At 37.2% G+C, this 14,740-nt stretch overlaps 1 protein-coding gene across 1 annotated transcript in view; it reads left to right on the top strand.

Annotated features, from left to right (window-relative positions):
• Positions 1-8,879: 8,879 nt before the first annotated feature.
• bcl9 (BCL9 transcription coactivator) overlaps positions 8,880-14,740 on the top strand; it is a 114,736-nt gene continuing 108,875 nt past the window's right edge. The window contains exon 1 of the mRNA XM_059552735.1: positions 8,880-9,185. The gene's annotated coding sequence lies outside the window, so the exon portion shown is untranslated. The remainder of the gene's footprint in view (positions 9,186-14,740) is intronic.

The raw sequence follows: 14,740 nt of genomic DNA on the forward strand, positions 1-14,740 counted from the left end.
CTCTATATCTCATTTTGTCTTTTGGGGTTTACAAATCGGTTTATGGCTTCAATATTTCATGCGCACTTGTGGGTGGTGCTGAAACGCTGCTTTCATCTGATTGGTCGAATCGCTCCGCCTTCAGCACATTTTTTCATTCTTTCGGCAAACTAAGAGTCAGTACGAGTGCGGCACTATAATGTCTGAAACCACTCACTGTTAATTAGAATAATATTTGAAACAGATGTGGCTGGGCACATAATTCGTGCTGCTGTGACTTGCAAGTGACCCCTTTAAATTATTTCTAGGTTATAGTATCGTATGAATATTGTCCCACTGTAAATACAGTGCAAATAGTTCTGTCTCCTTGGATAAAAGTGAAGTGGAAATCAAAATCAATAATAGACTGAACAGTTCCATGATAATATGTCTGTAACATTTATTACTTTCGTCTTTTAAGTCTAAAGGCACTAGGTATGTGTGTGTGACATTAATAAATAGTTGTGAAAATTAATATAGTTAAATTTCTGAAATAAATTAGTAATATTAGTTTTATTACATACTAAATTGAATGATGTTTCTCTTCTTAGTATTCTTTGTTGGGCTTGAGAAAGCCAACATATATTTAAACATTATTATTATTATTTATTATAAGAGTAATTGACACCGACTAGAACATTAATGTTTCACCAATTTCAGCTCAGATCTTCAGACTCGTCTGACTCGCGTTGCTGTATAACTGGTCAGATTTACCTTCCCAAAAAATCCTAGTGACTTTTGTTACCCGAGCAATGAAGGCATTAACACTTAATTTCCACTAGAGGGGGCGACAGGATTTCTGTTTACAATAGTTTAAGTGACAAATATATACATGAATTTCATGTGTACTGCCATGAATATGCCATATCTGTGTAAAAGAATAAACTTCACACTTCAAGCTGTACAACTTTTTAAAACTTCCCAATCTGGCTTTTTCAACCTACCTCCAAATTTATTTTAAGATATAGTTTATTCACACTGGTTTATGCATTTAATGTTTGTCCATCTGGAACTTTTATTTTTCATGAGCTGTATATTTTAAGATGTACTAGGTGTTGATAAATCACATGCAAATAATGTAAAGACTTTTTTTTTTAATTTGTGATTGAATTCTAAATAGGAAATGAAATGATCAAAACGTACACGGACCAGACGGGCTTTGGTTTTACTAGCGATTTGATTGGAGACCAACAGCCAATCACAATTGACCTTTAACTTTCCGATTGGTTTTTTTTGTGGCACACTTGTAATGCTGTTCTAAGTTGAGCGAGCGTGTGTCAAGAGTTCAGCGCGCACAGTATTAAGAGGTTGAGAGAGAGAGGGACTTGACAGGAGCGCAGAGAATAAGTTTGTGAGAGAGCACCTGAGTAAACTGCGTGAGAGGAGTTATTACATGTATTGATCATGGAATCGTTTTTTCTTTGCTCAAGCGAATTTTTTTTTTTTTTTGCGATTGTTAATTTCTGTTCAAAATATAATGTAATGTGCTTGCAAAATATAGTTATCTGTGCTCAAAACTTACAATTACTCGCTCAGGATTGTGGCACAAAAATAACGCCATAGTGGGATGGCTGTGTCATGGCCTGGTTAATACTGCGATTTGAAGGAGTAGTTCACTGAAAAGTCGTCATTAACTCTAATATTTTTCCTAACCTGTATGACTTTCATCCTTCTGTAGACACACAAGGTAAGAACAGAACAGGAACCATAAAATTTGGTCATACAAGTAGTCCTTGTGACCCATGCATTATATTCTGAAGCCAAACAACAAAACAGGCCAAAATTAAAGCTATTTTCACTGAAAATTTTGCCGTAGCTTACCTTGACAGTTCATAAGAGAATTAGTACTGTCCAGTTTGATGATGAACCTTTTTTTCGAGTTCTTTTGAATTAATTGTTTGATCCAGTTTACAAAACCAGCATGAGTCAGTTCTATAGTGCTTGATTCATAAGGTCTACTTTTACCATACTATTACAGTGATTTTTGAAGCTTGAAGCTCCAGGCTGAGCTTGTATCTAGTGGTGTCGGTCAAAATCATTTTCCTTCTGGATGCTGCAGTCATGAAGTCCAAGCCTGTGCCAGATTTGATGATGTGTTATTCAATCTCTCCTACCAGGATCCATCTCAGCTTGAACCATCAAAATCAAACTGGTAAGGAGTAAAATATTCCTCTGAAGTTTGTACATTTTTAAGAGAATGGGGGAAAACAGTTGATTTTTACACTCTTAAAAAAGGTCCTTTTAGATAAAGTTTCTTAAAGTTTCTTTTAGATTAAAAATAATAATAATCTAAAAGTGACATTGGTTCTGCATGCCAACATATTGATTTCTCGGTTCCTTTGATGATTGGACGGAACTAGGAAGTAAAAAGTTCTTTTGATTCTAATTGGAACCTTTATGTAGTGTTTTATCAGAACCAATCTGGGATTATCCGGATTCATTCAAAACATTTCTTATGATTATGTTTTCTGCAGAAGTTTGGTGGAGGTCAATATGAAAGAGTCAGGTCCTCTGCTTGCAAGATTTGAAAGGTCCATTTCTTACAAGTTCAGTATTTTGTATAAAGTAATATCCTGAGGGTTAGGTGATTTTCTTCGCTCTTTACCCCCTGTGAATATTGCATGTTGATTTATGGCCCACACGCTGAGCCAGATCCAGGTCTCAAAATGGATTTTAATGGAGTCGCATTAGTGGAGTTATTCAAGATTAGGTGTATCAGCCAGCTCAAATTTACTTAACACTTCACATCAGTCCATCCCAACTTGTACTAGGCCTGTGAGAGTTGTATTTTAGGTTGTACTGAGAATACAAAGACAATGGCTTCTTATCGTAATCACTTATCTAGAAAATTATCCTTAAAGTTGGCATTTAGCTTAATTTTATGCAAGATATTTGAACCAAGTTTGGCTTTTTTAACACAATGATTCATTCAAGTGTGCCCTTCAAAAAGATAGGAAGTAAATTAGTCCCTGAGGAAGCAAGATTGCATCGACTCCATACCTACTAACATGCTGTTTTGTTGTGCTTTTGTTAGTTATAAATAAAGACTCGGATACTTCCCAACCCTTCAACAACAGTTGCACCCATTGCGTCTATTACCACTGTTAACCATTATTTTAAATTGTGGAAAATAGTAACCATAAAGAGAATAATTTTGTCAACAACGACAATTGTGGGAGTAAATTCTGACCTAAAATGCATGCATTTCCTCAACTGTCCACAAGGGGACACTCAGTCTTCGGTACAGCTGTCAAATACAGCAAAAAAGCACAAGAATATGCATGTCTGGAAAACACAAGAAAACATCAATTATTTACATTATGGTCACATCTGTTGCTTTTATTATTACCAAGGAAACAAGAAAGCAACAGCACCATAAGAATCAGTGTGCAGTTATTAAATAATTTATTCATAAGAGACTGTATGTAGTGAGCAGCTCCTTTAGGACAGCACTAATTCTTTCTAAAGCCGAGCACCCTTTTCCTCCTCCAGGTGCCATAAGGTGATTACACTTCTGTAGCCTTTATGTAATGTTTAAATAACACATATGTTGCATCAGGGAACGTGTTTGTGCCCTTCTTGGTCCCCTTAAGCAGTAGCAGCATCACTAGGGAGTGAGAACATGATTGAATTTTTGCTGTATGGTCACGTCGCAGCTCTGAAATCGTATTGAGGACACAACGGGCCACATATTTGCCTCCCGTCTCATTTCTGGCTCAGTGTTCCTGATCTGTTCATGTCTCAACTAGCAAACTAGATTCTGTAAGTGCAGTACAGAACGAGAGCCATCATTGCTTTATCCAGACAAAATTCAGCTACCTTAATAGGTGGAAAATTTGTGATGGTAATAGTGGCTCTATGATGCAAGATTTCTGCTATTTCTGTCAAAAGTTTAAGCTGGTCCAATATGAGCACTAAGGTTCATTACATCATCTCATATCAAGGATACACAACAAGAAAAATCTTTTAGTCAATTTACCCTTGAAGAGTTTAAAAAGGGTTTTGAGGATGAGTGCAGGAAACACTAAAGCAAAACTGTACTTAATCAGTAATTTTTTTTGGTCTAAACATCATTAAACAAGATACATTTATGCCCATTTCCCACTGGCTTTTTCTTCTTTCTTGTTTTAAGCGTAAACTTCGCTCAGTTAAGTTTAGATGTATGCTTAAAACAAGTTCAAAATTTCCTGCTTAATTCAAGATATATTGCATGGAACCATTGTATGGTGTTTAAATATTTTAAAATAAGACAAAAATACTTACCAAAAACAAAAAAACGAGCTAAAGAATAGGAATAAGCCACTTAGTATCTGAATTTTTTTAGATGTACTTGAATATAATTGAATATTCTTGCCTTGTACCTCCTTGAAGCAGTGCCCGTTCTTTCCAAGGTTCCATTGATATGCGTAGACATATGCCATGACTTCAGTGCTGGACGTGGTGTCCCAGCATCCAGAATGAAGCAGCGTGTTATTGTAGCGAGCAGGAGAACGCCTGCTGGTGCATCTGCCATCCCATGTGTGTCCAGCGTCTCCTGCATTTCTCCTTCAGGCTGTGGAGATCTGCTGATGGCATGTTAGCGATCATCCCAGCCAGCATGAGGTCTCACAGCGTCGTCTGGACACCGTCCAAATGTGCAGTGGCCTGTAATGCAGTGGAATGTGATTGGCTACAATTGCCTCGATTGTCTAAATGACAGCTAGAAACTGCCTCATTTTGAGCTTATTCTGTCCAGTCACTAAGATTTGTTTGAAACCGTTTGGATTCATTTATTACAGATTAACATAATAAGATTAACATAATGGTGTTTTTTTAGGGCGATATTATGTCATTCAATTAAGAAGAATGACATTGTGTTTACTTATTTTGGAGAACATTTATAATTGCATTGAGGGGGAATTTTTTTTTTAAATCTCTTATGATCACCAAGGCTGCATTTATTTGATCAAAAATACAGTAAAATAGTAATATTGTGAAATATTATTACAATTTAAAATAACTGTTATCTATTTTGAATTTTTTTTTTATTTATTTTATTTCTGTGATTTCAAAGCTGAATTTTCAGCATCATTACTCCATTCTTCAGTTTCACATAATTCTTCAGAAATTATTCTAATATGCTGATTTGCTGCTCAAGAAACAGTTCTTATATATCTTATATATGTGTAATTTTTTATTACATTTATTAGAACAGTAGTGAAGCTAAAACTGTTAAGAGCTTTTAATGTGAAAATAAGAAAAAAAAAGAATGTATGTATGATTGACTGAAGCAATACAGCTCAGTTTGGTGTGGTTCAAGATCAGTTTCAAAGCAGTTGTTTGGTGTAGAATCATCTTGAAGAGTAGAGATAAAGTTTCTGAAAGAGTGCAGACTCTCCACGGGACAGAACTGTGGCTCAAAACCAAAAAGCCAGTTTGTTTTTCATAAACAACATTAATTGCTTTTCGATATCGCCGTTTACGGAAGCTGAGATTGTTGAAATCGTAAACACGGTCATTACAAATCTCCAAGGTTTCTTTTTAATAGGAGCCCGGTCCTTTATGATAATCTACAGTGTATTTTTCCACATACCAGCCTATAAATGCACCACCATTCATTGATGCTGGGAATACTATCATAGGGGTGATTGGTTTACTTTCTCTACTACTGTTTTGACTGTACACCCACAGAGAGGAATATTTCACACATTTACAGCTATTTATTAAGTAACGACTATAAGGAAATAGGTGTAATGTGACATTTCAACACTACATGCAAAGTAAGGTAAATGCGAGGAATGAGACCCCCCCCCCACCGCCCAAAATAGTTCAGCTCAATCACAGGCAGCTCAATTCTCAATGGAAGCCCGTCCCGTGGCTCCGCCCCCTCCTGCTGTCCTCCACACTAGCAACCAGCCCGTTTAAATATTAACTCTTCGCGTGCAGCTCACAGTCTGTGTCCTGAATCAAAGACAGATGCCTTGCTGTGTATAGCAACAAAACTTTTATGTCTCAATCCACAGACATCGATAAAATGGACATTTCTGGATTCACTTCTGATGCACTTTTGCTGTGTAGTAGTAAATCAGATGAAAAATCCAGTATCAGTAGCCTAATAATGAAATCACATGATGTGTATCTTTATTTAAAAAACCCTCAATTTCATTCGTTTTTGTTGAACTTTTAAGGGTTTGGTGGTATAGAGAGTGGTTAAACTGTGAAAGGAAGGCTGTTGGTGTCTTTGTATCCATCTGCTTACAATTGTGACTGATTGACACATCTGTCTACTTCCCAGCTATTACCCCTCCTCTTCCATGCTTATTTTCCTTCCTTCATTTCTCTTCACTCTTTCACATCCTCTAGTACAGTGATCCCAACCAGGGGGTAACATTTTCATTTTGCTTTGTCAAAGCAACAGTTCACCCCAAAAAAAGAGAATTCTGTCATAATTTACTCAACCACATGTCATTCTTAACCTGTATAAATTTTACTTCTGCAGAACACACAAGACATTTGGAAGAATGTTGGTAACCAAACAACATTGGAGTCCATTGGAAAAAAAAAACCCCACATTTTTTTAAATATCTTTTATGTTGCACAGACTACGAAAAGTTGTACAGTTTGGAATGACATCAGATTTATTTTCTTGTCTTTAAACTTGTTTAACAGAAAAATAGTAATTAGAAAATTATTATATTTTAAAAATGTTTTGTGTATTTGAGTTAATGTAGGTCATTTTATATTGTGTGACTGTTTAATTTATTTTTTATTTTTTTGTAGAATTTAGTTTTTGTTTGTGTGTGCAAAGAATTTTCCTCTCAGAAATTGCTTGTGAATGTAACTTTTTTTTTTATTTTTTTTTTTACAATGTTTCTGTAGTATTGGATTTATTAGTTTAAAAATGAATCATTATAATAATCGCTACATCACTTAATTTTATATTTGGATTTATGTTCTGCAGAGTATTTATCAGATCTAGCCATATTGATGCATTAGCCAGTCCTGGTTAATTTATTCAGGGAGAAAAAAAGTTACTAATAAAAGAGGGGTTAGATATTTAGCTGGACATGTGATCTCAATATGGTGGCCCCCTTGAGGTGACCCTGTCCATGTAAAATAAAACAGTGGTTACCATTTCATGTGAGTGCACTTTTCATTATTTGAGCAAATTATCAAGGATAAGTATTATTAATGATAATGCAAAATGACATTCAGTACAGCCTTACTGAGCTGGGGGTTCAGAAGACAAAAAAGTCTTGATCTGAAAACAGGCATGTTTTGAAATGTTTGTGTTGAGTCGGAGCACGGCAGCGAGGGCTTCACATTGAGACATGATTTTAACGGCCCAACTTGAGAACTCTTACCCCTCAGTTTGGGGTCTGGGATTCATTGTTCCTTAATCCTACTCCTCCCCCAGCCTCACATCACCCTTTTTTCCTTCTCTCTCTCTCTCTCTCTCTCTCTCTCTCCTTTTGCGGCCCCTGACCCTCCGTTTCTCTCCTTCTTTGCCTACTGCTATAGAAGCCAGATGAGAGCATGAATACCGTCCCACCCTACCCCCTTCCCTTCTCACTTTTCTCGTCCCCCTCTCCCCCTCTTGTGTGTTTTTTTCACTCCCTGAGAGCTACACAAGTAACAGAGATGGAGAGAAAGGAGGAAAGAGAAAGCTCTCGTATCCTACAAGTCCCACAACAAGCCATGGATGTGTATGTTCATATGACTTAAGCAAACTCACCAGTGTTGGAAAGTTTTAAAGTAAAAGTAGCTATTCAACTAAATTAAAGGTGGTATGTGTTGTTTTAAAATATTTTCAGATTGAAGGGTCATTTTAAAAAAAAAAAAAAAAAGAAAGAAAATTTGCTGAAATAAACATTTCAACCAATGGTGTAAGTTTGAGGTGGATTATCCTTTTTTTGACAAATGGCAGATGGGGGAGTGCTTGTGGAAACCTGTTTAAAAACAGTCATTATTTTTCCATTTGGTGATGCGTGAGGCACAGAAATCTACATTTACAGTTGTTTTAGTCAGCTTTTTCAATAACAAGCAGTTTTTCCCAACAAGTTGCATGACAACACTTTACTGTAAAAAGTTGTAAATAAAGGTTATTAGAGTATGTTTAACGAGAAAAAACTATTTCAATTCGTCTACTTCAAAATTTCACGTTTAGTTTAATGTGTTGTTCCTTTTCAATTAAGTATGTGACTAAATAGTACTGTTTAGAATGATTGTTTCCAGTTGTGTATTAACTAGGTTGACCACACCATCTTTTTTTTAGAAATGACACCGAACACTTATAGTATGAAATTAACACAACTAATAATGTAATTAATTACATGTTTTAACCCTTACAGTCCTAGTGCTAATGTATTAGGTTTGATGCTGTCAACTTAACTGATATCCTTACTGATATGTACTACTCTTATGTAATATCCTTCTTTATATTGCCCCATTTTTTTTCTTAGTAGCATGTAGTGTAGCTTTTTCGCTAAAAGCCAAATCTGACTGTAGATGAACTACCTTAACTTCACAATTTCTTGGAGCTTTCCAAGACACTTTCAAAGTAGCTTCCCCAACGCTGAAGCTCACACTTCAAGATATATGATTTTTTGAATGAGGCTGTTGGGCTCAACGGTGACTGGTAAGTGAGGGCTTGAGTCTCAGCAAGAGAAACGAGTTGTTAACACACTCGTGTGTGTGTGTGTGCAGTGAAGGGGGATGGATGCCTTGTTTGTAGCTTGTCAGCATTTGCCTGAGACAAGCTTCCCCTGCATGTGTGAAAGCTTGGCTTGAATGTCTGGAACATACCAAGTGGAGTCAAAAGCGAAGGGGGGGACGGAGGCGAGAAAAAACGATCAGACTGGAGACAATAGGCCCCTGAAGTGTTCCCCCCAAGTTGCTTTGATGTTGTCCTAGTGTCTAGATGCTGAAGGGGACCAGGGACTGCAGGGAAGAGCAGCCCTTTGTGTGGATGTGTGTGCACTTTTTGGGCCAGCACGGACAAAAGGGAGGGGTACAAAAGCCTGGAGAGAAATAAGAGAAGAAACAAATGATGAAAACCCAAATGATCCTGAACGTGTTTTTGTATGGCCGCTGTGTGTGAGAGGGCACACAGAAAAGGAGAAAAGCGAGAGAAATAGGAGGAGACGCTCGTACACTGGGGCTGATAAAGTGACAGAGAAAGAGAGGGGGTGAGTACACTGTATCTCTTTCTTCAGCTCCAGATCACCCTTTTATTTTACCCTTTCTTACTTTATTTTTCTCTTTTTTATGGGGGGGGGGGTGAAAAATGAGTAGACCCAGAGCTGAAGCCAAACTTGGGGATACAAACAGCATGCTGTTATTATTGTGGTTATTCCTGTCTACGTGAGCATGGGTAAAACGTCCGCTACTCTTCGCTCCGTTATTCCTAGTTCTTGAAGGGATATATGGATTTATGGAGAGGGCAGGGGATGATGGGCGAGTGGATGGTTTGGAACGTGTCACTGGATAGTCTGGATGAGTTGCCCTCCATGCCAGTGTAAACTTCCTCTGCTGTCCTTTCCTCTCCTCTCATTATTGTCTGGTTATTCAAGAGCGGTTTCATCTGTTTGTGTGGGAGCTGCAGAGCAACAACAGAGCTTTTTTCATGTTCTATATGTCAGGATTGTCACTCTCGGCAGTGGGTGAATTGTGCAATCATTGGAGCCGTGTGTGTGTGTGTGTGTCTGGGGGCAGTTCTATTCTGCCTGGGGGGGTTTCTCAGTCTGTGCCCTCCATGGTGGTAGCAGACTGCTTCTACACTACCAGCTGTTCTGAAAACCTGCAGTGATTTTCTCTTTCTTTCTGCCTGACTCTCATGCTAAAGGTTATCCAATTGTCGCCAATGTTACACGCGCATGCAATTTCTGTTGCTGTTTGATGTGTTTAAACCAGTTGCTGATTGATAGAGAAAAGTCAAATCAATTGATTAAAAAACTACTTTTACTACTTTTTAACTTTTATTCATGCACATTTCACTTTGAATTTTTGGATTTTGAATTTTATTAATCAACAAGATTATGAATATTGTTGATTCATTGTTTTATTTTGGATAAAAGCTAAATGCATAAATGCAAAAGTAAAACAAATCATGTTATAATGTTTTAACTATGATTCTTATGTGGTTTTCAGTGATTTTTACTCTTGTCTTCTTGCTGTAGTTAAGGACCTCTAGAATTATCCTTTCCATGGGGTTCAATGGGCCATGTACCTTTAAATAGCTACAATTTTATAAAATTATTTAATACGGAATAGTTCATGTTAAATATTTACAGCGACACAGTTTAATAGATTTTTATGATGTTTGAGATGGAACACAGAAACATAAAAATATAGTTTTATTTGATGTGAACATAATGGTTATATGTCCCTTGAGTTTAATAGCAATTACACGCAAACTGAGTCAAGTGGAATAAAAATGGCAGTGGTTTGCAAAAGCTCATTAATCATGTTTTAAAAGCATCACACATGCCAGTAGAGAATGTAAATGTATCCTGCCATTCTGATGTGGAAGCTTCACTTACCCGCCTTTTTTTTTTTTAATGTTCGCTTTGTGCTTGGCAGCGAGAGGTCTTGTCAGAGGGCATGAGAAAGGTAAAGAGCACAGGTTCAGATGTCTCCTTCATGATTTGAAACAGGTGACCAAGACCCTATAACAATATTCCTATCAAACAAAGCATTATCTTAACCATTACATGCCTAAAACCAAGGCCACCAATTGGCATTTACCATTCAAGGTCTGACATAGAATATTCCAACCATAAAGTGGATGGAAACAAGGCTGTGAAGGATAGAAGTCTATTCAGTATGACATCCGCTGGTTTAATCAAGTCTAGCTAGTCTTCCTGCCTGGCCAAGCTGGTGTTCATCTGGTTTAGATGGTAGACCATCTGCTCTCCCAGCCTAACCAAATTTAACAAGCACTTTAAAACCAGCCTGACTAGGCTGGAAGACCAGTTTAGAATCTGGTTTAGTATAGTTTTCAGAACAACTGTATTTGTATCCCTCATGGCCTATTTTTGTTTGTGTCAAATTAAACATTGCTCAAATCTACACAGTAAAACCAAAGCCACTAAATGCCCGTTTATGGAATATTTTGACTCATCAAGTAGATAAAAAAGAAGGCAGTGAGGGATAGAAATCTGTTCATTATGATGCTGGTTTAATCTGGTCTAGCTAGTCTTCTTGGCTGCAAGGTGGTTTTCATCTGGTTTAGCTGGTCAGCAATCAAGTCTTCGAACTTACTCCGAGTTTAACAAGCGCCCATCAACCATCTAAAACCAGCCTGACCAGGCTGGGAGACCAACTTAGACCAGAGAAACCAGCTTTTTTTTTAGTATGACACTATTTCTATCCTTGACAACTTAATTTTTGTTTGCATCAAATTAAATATGGCTGAAGTCTATGCTGTAAGCTGACATACAGTGGGTATAGAAAAGAATCACCCCCCTTTTAAATAATCACGTTTTGTTACTTTGCAGCCTGAAATGAAGACGACACATTTTTTTTTATCCAGCTGTATTTACTCAGTGCAAATTATAACATCCAAGTGAAAGATATTACCCCGACATTTCAGAAAAAAAAAGAATCACAGACTATGTTTACATGGACACCAATTCAATTCAAGTTTATTTGTATAGCGCTTTTTGCGATACAAATCATTGCAAAGCAACTTTACAGAAAATTAAGTTTGTTACAATATATTTAGTAGTAGCTTATCAGTGGGGACTGTCAGTATGTGCATATGGCAAAAATTTTCGGAAAAATCAATTAAAAACATAGTCAGCCAGACGATGAACACTATTAATAGCAATTATTATGTAATCACACTTATAGCAAAATTTGTTAGCATCATTTGAGGTCGTCTGAAGGGTCAGCATCATCTCTTCTCAGGTGTTCTGGATCCAGACTGGAGCGTGTGTAAACCCTAGTTGTTGCAAAACAGAGAAATAAATATAGACATAATTAGCATAGCTGCTGTTCCAACAAAGTAAAATTAATTAGTTTAACCTAAAGAATAATAATGCACTTTTGATCAGATATAACTGCAGTCCAAAATTATGAGATGCATTTTTGAATGCTTGGCGAAAGAGATGTGTTTTTAATTTAGATTTAAAACAGAGAGAGTGTCTCTGAACCCTGAACATTATCAGGAAGGCTATTCCAGAGTTTGGGAGCCAAATGCGAAAAAGATCTACCTCCTTTAGTGGACTTTGCCATCCTAGGAACTACCAAAAGTCCAGTAATCTAATCCATAAGTAATCTAATTATTTACCTTATTCTGAACAAGACAATATTATGATTAAGGTGTTTGCATGAGTTGCTTTTAGAATATTCCTTTCATGTTCCCATTTTACATGTTATATAACTGTAGATCTATTAATGGCACGTCATTATGTTCTCACGGGACACCATCCAACGTTCCAGTCAGAATTTCACGCATCAACATACAATTAATCCTCGGTACTATACAGTTTTGTGTTTCATTTTTAATTTTATGAAAGTTTCAAGTGCAGTTAATTATATGGCATGCTATATGTGCAAACAGATGAACAGATAAAAATGTGCCTTCTTGTTTGAAGCCATGCTCTTTTGTTTACATCAAATGGTTGGCCACTGCCTTGTGTGTATCCTGTTGCTAAATGTGGCAAAAAGTCACAATGGTAATAGTGTTACGAAGGTATGTACATGTCTATAGACGGCACTTCAATAATGCGACTAAAATAGGAATAATCCACACGTCTTAATTCGATTTGTGTTTACCTTGAGTATGACTTTAGCTGGATTAAGGTAATAGAGAGGTAGATTCTTAATCAGAGTATTGCCTTAATTGTGTTAATATCATATTATTGTTGTCCATGTAAACATACTCACTAAGTTGGAAAAAGGATCACCCCCCAACCCTCCTACAAATGACTTGTAAACTCAATTAGATGTAGTTAATCACCTTCTCAATGGCACAAATCCATTTGACTTTCAACAATGATCAGCAGTGATCATTTTCATTAGCTCAGCATGAAAATAGCTTTTCTGGAGCATTTCAGTCCTTGGTAGTGCAACTGAAGCAAACAATCAACTATGGATGGGAAGTCAAAAGATCTCCTTGGATAAAAACAGGTGATGGATACAAAAAAAAAATAAAATTCAAAGGCTTTATCTATGTCTAGAAGCACAGTGAAGTTTATAAGAAGTGGGAAGTATTTGTTATAACACAGACCCTCCCTGGTTCAGGACATCGCTCCAAACTGGATAAAAGAGCCAGGAGGAAACTGGTCAGAGAGGTGACCAAGAGGCCGGCACCAACTCTGAAGCAGTTGCAGGAGTTAATGAGAAAGAATGGCCACTGTGTGCATGTTCAAATTGGAAGAAAAAAAGCCACTCCTCAAGAAAGGCCACATGCAGTCATGACTGAATCTTCAAGGTGTATTTTGTCAAAGCTCAGAGGCAGATGAGGCCAAATAATTAAATTTTAGTCAACAATATGTCTGGCGGAAATCCAATACGGCTCACCATCCAAATTACAGGATTCATACAGTAAAGCATGGAGGTGCTAATATCCTGTTATGGGGTTGTTTCTCTGCAGCAGAGACTGGAGTACTTGTCAGGATAGAAGGAAAAATTGGATGGGGCAAAATACAGTCAAATTCTTGAGGAAAATCTACTGCCCTCTGCCAGAAAGTTGGCAATGGGAAGAAGGTTTACCTTCCAACACAACAATGACTTAAAGCACACAGCAAAACTGAGCACACAGTGGTTGAAGGAGAAAAAGGTGAATGTCCTCGCATGTCCTAGTCAGAGCCCAGACTGAAACCCCATTGAATATCTGTAGAACATCTTGAAGACCGCAGTCCACAAACGCTCACCATCAAATCTGACTGAACTTGAGCAGTTCTGCAAAGAAGAGCAGGCAAATATCACAAAGTCTAGATGTGGAAAATTAGTAGAGACAGAGACATATCCTAACAGACTTAAGGCTGTAATTAAAGCGAAAGGTGGTTCAACAAAATATTGATACAAGTGGTTGATCCTTTTTCCAACTCTGATTCTGTTTTTTATTTTTTCTGACATGCTAGTGTTAAAACTTTCACTTAAATATTATAAGTTGCACTGAGTAAAAACAGCTGGATCTTAATTTCAGGCTGCAAAGCAACAAAATGTGATTATTTTAAAGGGGTGATTCTTTTCTATACCTACTGTAGGTAGATCTATCCACATTGATTTTCAATAAATACTAAGAGTGTGCCAATGAGGGAGGAATACTCCAGGGCTTGGACTGAAATGGAAGGAATAAGAAGCCTTGGAGATCTGCTACCAAAGGAGGAGCAGAAGAAATGGAGGGATGGATTGGGATATGTTCAGTGGTATGGAGGGATGTGCATCCAGAGAGAGAACCAAAGGAAATAAATATATTTGTTTTTCATATCCAATGCATAAATTACGAGTGCGTTAAGGGGATTGCTAATAATCCACAGCAAACATAAAACACATTTAGTTAGATGACAGTTTAGTTCATTCTGGGATGCGTGTCAATACAATCATAATTGTTTCATTATTTCATTGGAGACGAGGTGCATCTCTGTCAGTAGGGATTTTTGAGCTGTAAAAAAGGAGAAAGTATCCAAATCTCTCTTTTCAAAAGCATCCCTCTTTTGAGCACTCTTGCCTTCCATTGTATCCTCCGTTCTGATATCTTTTTGAATAGGTGGAAATGTGTCGACTAGCCTTG

The sequence above is a fragment of the Carassius carassius genome, chromosome 6 (assembly GCF_963082965.1).
Source record: "Carassius carassius chromosome 6, fCarCar2.1, whole genome shotgun sequence".
NCBI lineage: Eukaryota > Metazoa > Chordata > Actinopteri > Cypriniformes > Cyprinidae > Carassius > Carassius carassius.